Source organism: Branchiostoma lanceolatum, chromosome 10 (genome assembly GCF_035083965.1).
Source record: "Branchiostoma lanceolatum isolate klBraLanc5 chromosome 10, klBraLanc5.hap2, whole genome shotgun sequence".
Classification (NCBI taxonomy): domain Eukaryota; kingdom Metazoa; phylum Chordata; class Leptocardii; order Amphioxiformes; family Branchiostomatidae; genus Branchiostoma; species Branchiostoma lanceolatum.
In genome coordinates this window covers 15751830-15766787 of record NC_089731.1, presented here as the reverse complement: position 1 = coordinate 15766787, position 14958 = coordinate 15751830, and the positions used below count along the sequence as shown (strand labels likewise).

The 14958-nt window shown below is 43.1% G+C and overlaps 1 long non-coding RNA gene across 5 annotated transcripts; it reads left to right on the top strand.

Annotated features, from left to right (window-relative positions):
• The first annotated feature begins 6307 nt into the window (after nucleotides 1-6307).
• Nucleotides 6308-14028, top strand: LOC136443377 (uncharacterized). 5 transcript variants are annotated; one of them, XR_010757136.1, is made up of 12 exons: nucleotides 6308-6539; nucleotides 6928-7093; nucleotides 7436-7561; nucleotides 7740-7936; nucleotides 9722-9842; nucleotides 10226-10294; nucleotides 10570-10738; nucleotides 10925-11047; nucleotides 11409-11473; nucleotides 11757-11925; nucleotides 12119-12229; nucleotides 12542-14028. It is a non-coding gene; the product is annotated as an uncharacterized lncRNA (long non-coding RNA). The 5 variants fall into 5 exon arrangements; XR_010757134.1 differs by having other exon boundaries at nucleotides 6308-6529; nucleotides 7436-7936; XR_010757133.1 differs by having other exon boundaries at nucleotides 7436-7936.
• The last annotated feature ends 930 nt before the right edge of the window (nucleotides 14029-14958 follow it).

Genomic DNA, 14958 nt, shown 5'->3' with positions numbered 1-14958 from the left:
ACAAAAGTAGTTTATTGATAAAGACGTCATTACCTGTGCCAGTTTGTTAGGTTAGATATTACCTTCGTCAAGAATTGTATGTATTGGGTTGGGTAGGGTAGGCCGAATACTCTCTTTTCCCAGCCAGGGGCTGAATTGCGAGGAGCGAACAATTGGCGGGGCTAGATCGCAAGGGTCTGTAGCGACTGCCATTCGGCGCGCAGGTGATCTCAAAAAGACAATTTCCCCATGTGCGGCCATAGGACTGTAAGTTTTGAACCACTCACGCCGGGAAGGGCCCCTACTCTTTTCGATAAGTGCGGTGGGTTCTTTAACGTGCTTGAGGTGTGGCTCTCCTCAAACACGGAACCTCCATTTAACGTCCTATCCGAGGGACGTCCCTAACTGAAGCTAGGTACTCATTTACACCTGAGTGAAGTGAGGAAAGTCGTGTAAAGTGCCTTTAATTTCCTGAGGGCACAACGTCAACGGGACAAATGGTATGTGTGTATGTATGTATGTATATATGTAACTATGTATGTGGAAGATTGGCATAACTCGAAAATTTGCCGTCCGGGACCCTTTTCCCCACCATGCATGACCATGGCCAAAAGAAATTCCCTCTTCCTAACAACAGCACAATTCTATATTGCTTTATTTCATAGTTCCAATGAATACGCCCCTCGAGGAACGATGCACTTGAAATCGCAAGACGCGTGACATGAATAAGTAAGTAAAACTACTAGGCAAACGCCAAAGGATGAACAAGAAGAGTTTTAGCGATTTAACCACCCCCAATATCTGCATGGAGATTTGGGGGAAGTGTTGTATTTTTGCAAGCTCAAGCCGTGGCCATACCATGTATACCAGACACTGTGTTCCCGGTATTCGGAATCCCAGCTCCAGAAGTGAGGAAAGTTACCGAATAAAACTCAAAGGGGTGCTCCCAGTGTAGGATTAGCCTGGAATCCAAACCTATTGTAACTCCCGAGTCTACTCTCCGCAGCTCCCGAGTCTCCTCTCCGCAAATTTGAGGCTGGCTAACATTTCAAACAATGAATTTTGAACTTTAAATGCATGAACATACAGTATCAATTCTAACCATTCCAAGAATAAGATAAATTTGCATACAAAAATTCCCCGCAGTGGCTAATGCTGATCTTCCCAAATGTTGTTGTCGATCATTTACCGTCCATTCTCACACCCAAAGGAACTGGAACATGACTGCTGTTAGATATACATATCCCGCCCTTGGTGCTGATAGACCATGCATCAGAGACATCTAGCGACAAATAGCTAAACTGCAGGCCAACAAATCTAGTGATATCTGGTTGGCTTCCAATACCCAGTTAGCATCACGATCAATCATCAAAAAACACCTCTTTGTTGCTGCAACCTACGGCACGTATATTTTACCACCGCCACATTTTCATTATCAGAATTCTGTTGTTCAGCAGACGACAAAGGTTTGTGAGGAACACTTCTATGTTCTAATTTTTTGTGTGATACTGGACTGAAGGCGACATTTTCCTTAAAGTTTGCTCCTAACGCAACCAGAAACACATGGACACATTAGTATTGCTAGTAGCTACTGCATCCCGTTAACGTCCCGATGAATAACCGATGAATAATGCATAAGCTAAGTGATGGTGCTAGGCATAGAAAAAAAGTTGCCATGGCGGAGGGATTGACTTTGAGCGGACGTTTTACTGAACTCAACAAACCGGTTGTTACCGATGGGCTGATGCGTGCGGTGCGGCCGTTTTGGACACGTTTATATCCTTAGCACTCTCTTCAAGCAAAGGATGGAACAGTAGCTGTTGTATAAAAGGTAATTAGCGGCAAAATAATCATGACAAATCTTCTCTCCCGGGAAAATGTTAGCACTAGTCTGAGTGTACGTTCATTCTGAGTGCGACGGACGGTAGTTTCAGATTTCAGTATTATGGTATCAGCACGACTAGAGAGAATACAAAACGTATATAGTATAAGTGACAAACGTAATCTGTGATATTGACAGAATAACAGGGAGAAAATGGTTTATTGTTCTGCCAGATTGGTTTCAATTTACTCTATTTGGAAAAATCCCGGTTTTAGGTGCACTAACACACATCAATAAAATACCAGGAAAGCATTTGCAAGCCAACGTAAAATATTTCTCTCCCATTATTTGTCAGGTGTGAAAGTTTCAAATTCTTATAATATTAGCCTATTCTACTCCGGTCTGCTACTCTGAACACTTCTGTTGAATTGTTAGGCGTCCGTCCCTATCTAAACGTTTGGCTTTTTATTATTTGTTTGTTCCGGGTATCAAATATTTCTCAGAAGCATGCCTATAGCTGTTTAATCCTTGTTACCATACCATTGCAGAGCACTGTGCGACTCAGAGCCCATCAGAGCTTTTGGATATATTTTAGAAGAATATTCAAATTCCAAGCAATTCTCCATCAAAACCCAAGAAGTTAAGAAGATGGGTATTTGGTATGTTGGTAGGTTTTGTCAAAATTAAGAAATGACCAGCTCCCCTGGTAGCTTTCTTAAGTACTGGACTTCGGGTGTTTGATAGCTCGTGTTTGAAAAATGCTATTACCGATATTACTTGTACAGACCTCGACACGCTCTACACAATTGCAAGGAGCGTGCTCTACCCAAGTAGGTTAAAGACTTTTAAGTTCGAATTCGCGTGGTTTTTATTTCGCGCTTAGACGAAAATGGAGTGTTTTCGATGGTCACATACTGCTACAGTATTGGACAAAAATGTTCGCGGTGGATTTAAGTTCGCGGTGAAACGTCGCCGCGAAAACCACGAACATAAAACCACCGCGAACATTTCTGCATTTTCAGTATGCCCTCCTCCTAATCCGTAAAATGCCTTGCTGAAGACTAGCTGGAGCGATACTTACCTTGCATGAAGCGCCCTCTAGAGAGACTCAGTGAGTCTGCAGCTGGATGACCAGGAGGGACATAATGACATGTAGGCTGAAATACTAAATAGCAAAATGTCACTTCTTATTTAGCTCTGCTACATTTGTGAAAAGCATGAAACACACAGCAATATTTTGTTCTTTCAATGGATTCTATAGTATTTCTTGCATCATCGCATGTCAGTGTCTCAAAAGAAATATAGGAATAAGTTATATATGTATTGTCAATGTTGCTGATATGCATTTTTCATATGATGAATTAAAATGGGATTGTATGCATGGAGGCAGTTCTATGCCAAAAAATATCAGTGTTGTTTTTACTTGAAACTATTATTTACTAATGTAGATGGTGTGAAGAAAAAGTGACGACACACGGTTTCCCTTTAATGGCTACTTACAATGTACCTTCGCCCAAAGGGATATGTTTAGGTAGCATTTGCATGTGTGTAACGTTATGTTTGTATTGCATACCTGTTAAACCGCCTCAAGGCATGACACACCAGGTTTGTACTGCAGAATACAAGCTGCATATCCGGACAAATATATATACACTCAAACCGGGAAGGACCCCTACTCTTTTCGATAAGTGTGGTGGGTCCTCTTACATGCTGAAGGTGTAGCTCTCCTCAAACACGGGACTTTCATTTAACATCCTATCCGAGCGACGAGCGAGGTGAGGAAAGTCGTGTTAAGCGCCTTTGCCAATTGAACAACGTCAACAGGACAAATCAGGGAACCCCGGAGTCGAAACCCGGTACTTCTGGGTTCTGGGGCCAAACACCCTACCACTGAGCTACTGCGATGCCATTATGCGTGTGGATGAACAGCATAACTTGAGAAGGCCTGGTTGGATTGTCTTCATATTTGGTATGTGGGTAGGTCTTGATTAGACCTGGAAATGATTAGATCTTGGGCCCCCTAGCGGCTTGTTACAGTACTGCAACAAAGCTTTCTGTTTTGACATGTCTTGTTCTGGACATACCATGGTCTCGATTTTTGAGTGGTAGATAGCTCTTGGGGCATAGAATAAGTGCCATAGGTTTGGGCCCCCTAGCGGCTTTTTGGAACTGCAGGACCAGGTTTTGTTTCAGACTTTGAAAGAGAATAACTCAAGGAGGGGGTGACAGGTGGTCATTATTTTCGGTACGTAGATAGCTTGAATGATGATCTACTTAATTAGATACTGATTAAACAAATCAGTATCTATTTACATACTTAATGAGGAAAGTTTCTAAGTCCGCTGCAATTTAGGATAGGACTCTTAAACATGTGACATGAAGCTGAGGAAGAGAGAAATGTTGATAGATATTGACTATGCAAATGAATACCTCATTTACATAATCAATGGGAAAATACTTTAACTCAAAATGCGGTTTATCATGATTTTTGGTATGTAGATAGCTAAAGTGATGCTTTATGATAATGCAAATCAGATTCTAATTTGCATAGTTAATGAGAGCAGTAGAGAAGGACAAAGTTAGAGAAGCTCTCCGTCACTGTGGCTACCCAGAATGGGCGCTTAAAGAGGGGGACAACAACGCCAGTAAAAAGGTGACCAAGGACCACAACCCCCAAAACAAGGAGCGACGCACTGCGTACTCCCCTACATCAAAGGGGTCTCTGAGAGACTGAAACGTGCGTACGCAAAACACAACGTAGGCTTATTTTCCAAACCTGGATACACGCTACGTAATGCCCTTGTCAGACCGAAAGACCCGCTTGTTCCCAGTGAGAGGTGTGGCGTCATCTACAAAATATCGTGTGAACAGTGTGGTGAGGTGTATGTGGGGGAAACAGAGAGGTATAGGAGAGGTTAGGTGAACGGACTGAGGAACATCAAAAGTCCGTAGACCGTAGTGATGGGATATCCGCACTTAGCCAGCATGAACTAAAAACAAAACACAGAGTCACTAACGGCCCAATCCCGGACATCGTAGAGATCATAGACCTAGAGTCACGTAACTCCCACAGGAAGATTAAAGAGGCAGTCCACATCCAGTTGGAACACACTGGGATGAACCGTACCGGAGGTTAGGAGCTGCCCAAGTCCTACTTACCCCTACTCCGCAAGGAGGCGGGGGAGGCAGGACGATCTTCACAAGTCTCGTCCTAGTCTCGTGTCCTCGCGAGACTAGGTCAGTTCCGTGATCAAGATGTACAGTTGACATCGAAAATTTGGAGGTACGTTTCTCTACCTTCTTAAGTCATTGTTTGACGAATATTCTCGTAACTGTGATTATATACGTGACTGATGAACCTCTTCAACGTTAATGAGGAAATTTCTTAAGCGTGCTGCGTTCCATAATGGGACTATTCGAATATGTGACATTTATATCTGAGGAAGAGAGGAATGTTGATAGATAGAAAATATGCAAAGGAAGACCTAATTTGCATAATTAATGAGAAACTACTATAAATCCATACATCTTTGAATATGAATTATGCTAATGAGAATCCAATTTCCATAATTGATTATGAATGCTAGAATAGCCTTTGTAAAGGTCATACTTGGGACAGCTTCTGTTATTTTGGGTGGAGAAGATGATCCCCTGATATGATTTATAATCAATGAGAAACATTCATAATGCGTCAGTCATAAAAGTTAAGATCATTTTGCGAAGGTCGTGGAACTTTTTTTTACATAAGCCCGTCATAGTTAACAGTTCAACTGTCATTTATGTAAGTTGCCATACATTGTACCAGTTACAATTAATTTTGTCGCGCATCCGCAACAAAGTTCTTCTTCTAGTTCAGGGCTCTCCAGTCATTTGCAACTTGCGCCGTACTGACTGTCTGACGGCTACTCACCCGATGATTGAATTAATCAATTGTTAGGTCGTAATAGGTGACGTCAGATTCCGGCATTTTCAAACCGGAATGAGGAGGGCTTTTCGATCTGGTTTTCCTGAAGATGGCTTTCAAGGAATTTTCCGAATTCTAAGCTCACTAATCATAACTTGTTGATTCCCTCGAATTCCTGGAAACGCAATAGTTTACAATACACAGTGCTAAATGCATGCAGGTTTGTGGTGATTTAATTTCACGGCAAGGAGAACATAGAGTGTGCGCGACTTCGCGGTGATTTTGAGCTCGCGATGGAGCTGAATAACATACTGCTTCAGTGATGGAAACACCATGACCTTTTTTTTGACAGCCAGCTGCAGTGCCGTTCTAAATCGCTATCAGACGTCTTGCGCTTGTTGTTCGCATTGCTTTAATTAATTTCATCAGTGTATATAACCAATGAGGGACAGACTCTATGATGAGATCAATCTCATCAACCAATAGGGAAAAAGTGCACTCTTGTTACCAATGGCAACCCGGAATTCTCTTCTTTGACGAATCACAGGCCAGTATTTTTCCTCGTGCCGTGTGCAGAAGGCTTTCACCTGGCCAGGCGGGAGGTTTGGGCGTCATATCTGCTCAGCTATCACCAAGGGAAGACCTTACGGTTTTTGCCGCCGTTAGCCGACATGTTGGACACCGCAGCGAGCTGTGATTCATCGTCACCGGTTATCAAGCGTCTGACCGCAACGGGAGCTTCGCAGCAAACCCGAAAAGAAGGCTTCCAGGGCCTGTGATCCAAGACGTGACACCGAGGCCATCTTCGAGGACATGCGACGTTTGTACGTAAAGGTAATTTATTCCTTTGTGTAAGCAAGTTACAGACTGTTTTGATTTCTTGAGGATACCTCTTCTCACTCAGGAAGGTACCTCTTCTTCTCCCAGTGTGGATGTGAACAATGCTTTAACGCTAGAGAAGTCTTGTTCGTTTACTTGGTTGTCTGATTGTGAATTAAATGTAACGGTTAGGATTTGAAAATCATGGTCAGCTTATGCATGTCTGATTCTTCCGTCAGTATGCAATGTCGCAGAGAATTATGTCTGGTGATTTAGTCCTTTGTGCTGGCAAGTTTAATTTACCGACAATTTCAATTTCTGGACCTGAACAATGCTTTAATGCTAGTAAAGTCTTGTTTTTTGGTCAGCTTATGCATGTCTGTTTCTTCTTCCGATGTCGCAGAAATGTCTGTTGGACACCGCAGCGAGCTGTGATTCAGCATCACCGGTTATCAAGCGTCTGACCGCAATGGGAGCTTCGTAGCAAACCCGAAAAGAAGGCTTCCACAGCCTGTGTTCCAGACGTCACCGAGACCATCTTCGATGACACGCGGTGTTTGTTCGTAAAGGTGATTTATTCCTTTGTGTTGGCAAGTTACAGACTGTTTTGATTTCTGGATGTGAACAATGCTTTAACCCTAGAGAAGTCTTGTTCGTTTACTTGGTTGTCTGATTGTGAATTGAATGTGACGGTTAGGATTTGAAAATCATGGTCAACTTATGCATGTCTGATTCTTCCGTCAGTATGCAATGTCGCAGAGAATTATGTCTGGTGATTTAGTCCTTTGTGCTGGCAAGTTTAACGTTTACCGACAGTCTCAATTTCTGGATATGAACAATGCTTTAATGCTAGTAAATTCTTGTTTTTTGTCAGCTTATGATGTCTGCTTCTTCTTCCGCCAATGTCTCAGACATGTCTAGACGGACTACTCCGGGGCGCTACCATCACTGACGGTGCCATGTGACAACATCCAGTAAATCACGAAGCCAAGGATGTGTCAAGCGAATCTACCGGCTTATCTACGAGAACCGTAACGGTTGTGTTCTTTTGTTAAAGTTGAGACGGACAGCAAGGTCGAGAATTGAACTTGCTACCTTCAGGATATTCAATTTGTCTTGTTTCGCAGCGCAAAAAGATGTAGCTCAGCTTGCTTGCTTGCTTATTTGCTTATGTTACTATGCCTCATCCTAATTGATTATTTCACTTTCTTGCAGTTACAAAAAAAGGGAAGCTGACATCTCTCAGCAGCTTCCAGGACCGCATTGATGCCATCAAGCCCGGATCAGCTACACCGATGTTCATGGTGGGACTTATTCTGGGTGAGAGGCTGTCCGACGAGTGCGCCATCTCTACGGTGACGTCCAGGAAGACCGGTGCTCGTGTGTACGGCCCTGCAAGAGGACATGGCATAGTTAAGTATTTCATGTTTTCATAGAATTAGGCTGGGACTGACTAATGTCATTGGCGTGGTAGGACGTTACAGATTTGTGATGTTCCATTTATAGCTTTAACTGAACGTACGGTTTCCTTTGTGTACCTGAGACATTGTCGTCAGGGATGATCACAATCTCTTGGTTGATGGTAGGGTGCTTGACGTGTGTTTTGTTGATATCCTGAGTGATATTGCTGGAAGGGGTTGGGGCATTTTGTGTGTGGTGGCTGCTTTTTCACGCAGGGCTTCAGCCCGTTTCTGTGGTGTATAGGCTCGGTGTGTGGCTCTTTTGGTTTCTGTGACTGTGTCGGTGGCTGAGATTATACTCGGGGTGGCTGTGAAGTTCATTGTTTCAGGGACCGGGGACTTTCCTGGTTCTGTTGGCTTATGCCTGCTTGGGTTCTTCTCCCATCTGTTGTCCTTTCTGTTTATGTCGTGGTCGGTGGTTACGGGGACCTAGACCACGACATAATTTGCCTTGTGTCATATCTTGGTGTCCCGAACTAAGACAATGACACAGGGCCAGAAAGGAAGGCAGGTGGTTGGAGAGCCTGGGTAGTTATGAGCCAACAGAACCAGGGAAATCCCAGATCTCGGGAGCATTGAAGTTTGCGGTTTCTTCGAATGTAATCCCGGCCATCGGCATAGCCACAGAGATCGAATTAGTCATATATTCGGGTCTGTGTACCGCAGAAACAGGCTAGAGCGCTGTATGCAGAAGTAGTCGTTGCTCTCGAGATGTCTCGACCCCTCACCAGCAACAAAACTCAGGGTGTCATCAAAATGGACTCAACACCTTGCCATCCGTCAAAAGATCATGGTTCTCTCTGCTGATAATGCTTCAGGTAGACAGAGGGAATGGTACATTTCTAGGCTGAACCTAGAACCGAAATGACAATCACAAATCAAGTTAACTTCCTGTCATGCCCCCAGCAGTCTGTAGATGAAATTCTTGTTAAGTGATCTTTTATTTTTGTCTCATCTATTTGCATTTTTTTATTTTTGTCTCATCTATTTGCATTTTTTATATTTAGTAGATGTTGATATTGCCCATTTATGGTATGGAGGGTTGAGCTTTTGTAGCCTCCTATAAAGTCCTATTGAAATTTCGGCTACTTATATTAAGGCTTAGGCTGACGTTGGAACGCACACATACACACAAACTAATGCACACACACACGCACACACACACACACACACACACACACACACACACACATGTGGCGTCGCGGTGTTACAGTGGCAGGGTGTTTGGCCCCAGAACCCAGAGGTACTGAGTTCGAATCCGGGGTTACCTGATCTGTCCCTTTGACGTTGTGTCCTTAGGAAAGGTACTTAACACGACTTTCCTCACTTCGCTCAGGTGTAAATGAGTACCTAGCTTCGGTTAGGGACGTCCCTCGGATAGGACGTTAAATGGAGGTCCCGTGTTTGAGGAGAGCCACACCTCGAGCACGTTAAAGAACCCACCGCACTTATCGGTGTACGTGGTTCAAAACCTACAGTCCTATGGCGCGCAATAACACACAACACAAACACACTAACACATTAACAACTATCTGACAGATGACTTAGCCTTAAGCTGCAAAATAACTTTCTTAAAGACTTCATTAGTCCAAAAAGTTTCAAGCAACTACCATGTGCTGACAGTATCAACATCTATTACATACATTTTAGCATAGTAAGCATTTTCTGCTTAGTTAGGATTAGTTATTGGGTCCCGCACTGGCACTAAATGGATGTTCCCTCTCCCCTCATCACCAGTTATCAAGTGTCACCACAACCGGGGCTTCGCGACGAACCTGAAGAAGACAACTCCCGGAGCAGTACCAACACATCACCGAGACCATCTTTGAAGACATGTGATGCAGTGTTTGTTCTGAAGGTGAGACCGGCCGCTTACGAGTAGTCAGGGGCAATTTTTTATTAGTGTTCGGTTAGGTAGGAGTTATTCTGTAGTTTAATCCTTTAAATTGCAAATGGAGCCTCCTTATCCAACTTTTTTCAGCTGTCATTGTGTTGCCCTTTGGTAGTACTTGACTGGATGATCTTCCATACACTTGAAATATCAAAGATATCTAAGCTAGGACTAAAACCTAACTAGTGTTTCCTCTAGTACTTTCAAGCATCTTTGATTTCGCAGCGTCTTACGTTTCAATCTTGATGTGCACCATGGAAAATTAGGTGAACGAACAAAGTTCTCACAAACGTCCTGACATTCGGATCAAATGTCCTAATGCCTTTTACCTTTTTCTCTTTACAACATAGGACTGGAACGGACACGTGAATACTGAGCTGAGGGACAAATGCTGCTTGAAATCACAGACATATGACAAGGTATTGTACTGTATAGTGTAAAAGCAGACTCAGGTTCAGTAACTGCCAACACAACCCAGATTTTAATCAAAGGACAAGTCTTTGTCAATGAATGATTTATTCCTTTGTGTTGGCAAGTTTAAGTTAACCAGACTTTTGATTTTTGAATCTGAACAATGCTTACTGGGAAAGTCTTTGTCTCTAACTTGCTTGTCTGATTGTGAATTGAATGGCAAGATGTGAATATCATGTATTTCTGTCAGCTGATGCATGTCTTTTTTCTCCTGATATCGCAGAAATGTCTGGATAGACGTGTGTTACTCCGATCCGGGCCTGGGTAAGGGAGGTGCCAAGCACCACCATCACTGAAGGTGCTATGTGACAACATCCAGTACATCACAAAGCCAAGGAGCTGTCAAGCGAATCTACCAGCTTATCTACAAGAGCAGTCGTTCTTTTCTTAAGGTGAGACGTACAGTAAGGTCAACAATTAAACACGCTTGTAACCTTCAGGATATTTAATTGTCTTTGGTTTCGCAGCGCATTACTCTCTACTTATGGACATTTCCCGGTAAACGAAAAGTGTGCTTGAAAACGTCCTGACTTATGATCAAATGTCTTAATACATTGTATTTTTCTTTTCCAACTTAGGACTGGATGAACAGTTTGGGTGTGAGGCAGCTGATACGCACGTGCAAATACCCTGGCCCTGATGCAGAATTCCAAACTGAAGGGATTGGAGGAATAGACAAGGAGACTGCTGGATTAGCACCTGTGAGTAGATCCTGTACAACTTATTCCAACCTGAACCAGCTATTTCTGACAAGTTCAGGCCATTGTCACTGACGTTAACTGTCATTGTGTTTGTGGGGGTAATCCAATGCCCTTCGGTTGTACCTGACTGGATGATCTTCCATACACTTATAACATCAAAGATATCCTAGTAAAAGCTAAGGACTAGAAGCTAACTGGCGTTTCTCGAGTACGTTCAAGTGTCTTTGATTTCGCAGCGTTTTACGTTTTCATTTTAATGTGTTTCATGGGAAATTAGGTGAACGAACAAAGTACTCACAAACTTCCTGACATTCTTATCAAAGGTCCTAATGCATTCTATCTTTTTCTCTTTACAACTTAGGACTAGAAGAGACACGCGAATAGAATGAGCTGATGGACATATGCAGCTTCCACAGATATAACAAGGTATTGTACTGTATTGATCTGTATTGTGTGAAAGCAGACTCTGGTTTGGTACTTGTCATCACAATCCAGATTTTGATTAAAGGACAAGTCTTTAATTTGTCAATGAATGATTTATTCCTTTGTGTTGGCAAGTTTACAAGACTGTTGTAATTTCTGAACCTGCTTTAGGGGAAAATCTTTGTCTCTTATACTTGCTTGTCTGATTGTGAATTGAATGGAGGATGTAAATATCATGTTTTTTTTCTGTCAGCTGATGCATGTCTTTTTTCTGCTGATATCGCAGCAATGTCTGGATGGACGTGTGCTACTCCGATCCGGGGCTGAGTAAGGAAAGTGCCAAGCGCCACCATCGCTGAAGATGCTATGTGACAACATCCAGTGCATCACAAAGCCAAAGAGCTGTCAAGCGAATCTACCGGCTTATCTACAAGAGCTGTTGTTCTTTTCTTAAGGTGAGATGGACAGCAAGGTCATGAATTGAACATCCTTGTAACCTTCAGGATATTCAATTGTCTTTGGTTTCGCAGCGCATTACTCTCTAATTATGAACTCTACTTATGAACCACTGACATTTCCCGGTTAACGAAATGTTTGCTTGAAAACGTCCTGACTTGTAATCAAATGTATTTTTCTTTTCCAACTTAGGACTGGATGAACGCTTAAGGTGTGAGGCAGTGCACGTGCCATGGCCCTGCTGCAGAATTCCAAACTGAAGGGATTGGAGGAATAAACAAGGAGGCTGCTGGATTAGCACCTGTGAGTAGATCTTGTACAACTTACCCCAACCTTACCAGACTACCAAGTTCAGGCCATTGTCAATGACGTTAAACAGTTCAACTTTGCTATAGTATCATCACCTTTGATCGCTTAAGAACAGTTTGACCAATTTAGGTGACATATTTGTGTCACAGGCATTTAAACTTCTTCTGCATGACTTCTGTCACCTTTTCCAATTTCTGGCAGACAATAAGGCAGCCTTCTGCCTTTTTCAAAATATTGCAAGCAAAAAAAAACAAAAAAACATTAGTCTCCCTCATCTTAATTGATTGTAATTTCACTTTCTTGAAGTTACAAGAAGCTGACATCTCTCAGCAGAGTCCAGGATCTTATTGATGCCATCAAACCCAGATCAACTTCAGCGTACGCCATCTCCACGGTGACATCCAGAACGACCGGTGCTCGTGTGTACGCCCTGCCAGAGGACCTGAAATTGTTAAGTGTTTACATCATTGCAGAGTTGGGCTGGGACTGACTTGTCTTGGGGTGATAGGAAGTTACTTATTTTGTGATGTTGCATTTATAGCTTTAACTGAACGTACGGTTCCCTTTGTGTACCTGAGGCGTTGTCGGCAGGGATGATCACAATCTCTTGGTTGATGGTAGGGTGCTTGACGTGTGTTTTGTTGACATCCTGAGTGATATTGCTGGAAGGGGTTGGGGCATTTTGTGAGTGGTGGCTACTTTTTCACACAGGGCTTCAGCCCGTTTCTGTGGTGTATAGGCTCGGTGTGTGGCTCTTTTGGTTTCTGTGACTGGGATTATACTCGGGGTGGCTGTGAAGTTCATTGTTTCAGAGAACGGGGACTTTCCTGGTTCTGTTAGTTTATGACTGCTTGGGTTTTTCTACTATCTGTTGTCCTTTCTGTTTATGTAGTGGTCGGTGGTTGCGGGGACCTAGACCATTACATAATTCGCCTTGTGTCGTATCTTGGAGTCCCGAACTAAGACAACGGCACAGGGCCAGAAAAGAAGGCAGGTGGTTGGAGATCCTAAGTAGTTATGAGCTAACAGAACCAGGGAAATCCCTGATCTCGGGAGCATTGAACTTTGCGGTTTCTTCGAATGTAATCCCGGCCATCGGCATAGCCACAGAGATTGAATTAGTCATATATTCGGGTCTGTGTACCGCAGAAACAGGCTAGAGCGCTGTATGCAGAAGTAGTCGTTGCTCTCGAGATGTCTCGACCCCTCACCAGCAACAAAGCTCAGGGTGTCATCAAAATGGACTCAACACCTTGCTATCCGTCAAGAGATCATGATTTTCTCTGCTGATAATGCTTCAGGTAGACAGAGGGGATGGTACATTTCTAGGCTGAACCTAGAACCGAAATGACAATCACAAATCAAGTTAACTTCCTGTCATGCCCCCAGCAATCTGTAGATGAAGTTCTCGTTAATGACAGTTTTGGTCTATGCGGCGTACTGTATTAAAGCACCCGTAGTCAAATGATGTACTGTACTGCAATGGCATCTAGCATTAGATCTAAAACCTTTAAATGTAAGATGTTACACATCGATTTGCTTGTTACATTCTTTACAAAAAGGTTTTTTGTTCTCAATTGGCCTTTATAATGCGTGTATCTTGTGTGGCTTTTCTAGTATAAGACTGGCCACCTCAATTGTACTTGAGAGCAAAATACATTAGCTTTGAGATCAAACGTTTTCTTCCTCAGTTGTTTCAGTTGTAGTGCAATTTGTGCCTTTTTCTAACACATTGTACACTTTGCATTCCTCTGTTGTCAACAATTGCAATCAAATAAACAGTTTAAAACCAGGTTTATGGTTTGTTTCACATTTGATTTTGAAAGAAAATGGATAGAATTTCTCCATTCCCGACCTCCAACTGGCATGGATGGAAGTTCCCTCCCCCATATCCTCACGCTGGTGTGAAATGGATTTCCCTCTCCCTCCAAGCTGACCTTGAATGTATGGTCCCTCGCTGCTAGCTTCTGTAGTCTGTCCATTCTTTCCCAGATCGCTTAGCCCCTTGTAGAATGGATTGTCTCGCCCTTTCAACACCCTCAACCCCATGTGAAAGAGATGGCCCCTCCCAGACAGACGGCTGTACAGTACAGTTTCTATTTCACATTGTTTCTTCTTCACCACACCACACCCTAACCTTAAATGGATAGTCCTCCCTCCCCACACCCTCATCCGTATGTAAAATGGATGGTCTCTCTCTACCCAGAACTGGTTGGTCCCTCACTCCCTCCTCTAAAGATGTGCATGCAGTGTTTATTCGTGATACATATTTGGTAGTGGGCAGGAATTGATGAGACTTCCAAATGATTAGATTTTGGCCCCTAGTGACTTAATAAGGTACTGCAGCGGAGCTTCCTGTTTTGATATTTCGTGTTCTGTACATGCTATGGTCGTGATTCTTGAGTGGTAGATACAGCTCTTTGGAAGGATATCAAGTCGTGTAGGTTTGGGTCCCCTAGCCCTAGAACTGCAGGAGCAGGTTTTCTTTCAGAATTCGAAAGGAAATAACTCAAGAAGTGGTTGACATATGGTCATAATTTTGGGTGTGTAGATAGCTTGATGGTGTTATGTGAATGTGAACATCGTTGACTAAACAATATGCCAATGAGGACTGCAATCCCGGGGGACTTTGGCCATAGAGGGTAACATTCGCAGCCGCAGTTGCAATATTGGAGCCTCTCTCCGTAGCCGACTCCTTTCATACAATTGACTCTATTTGGCCA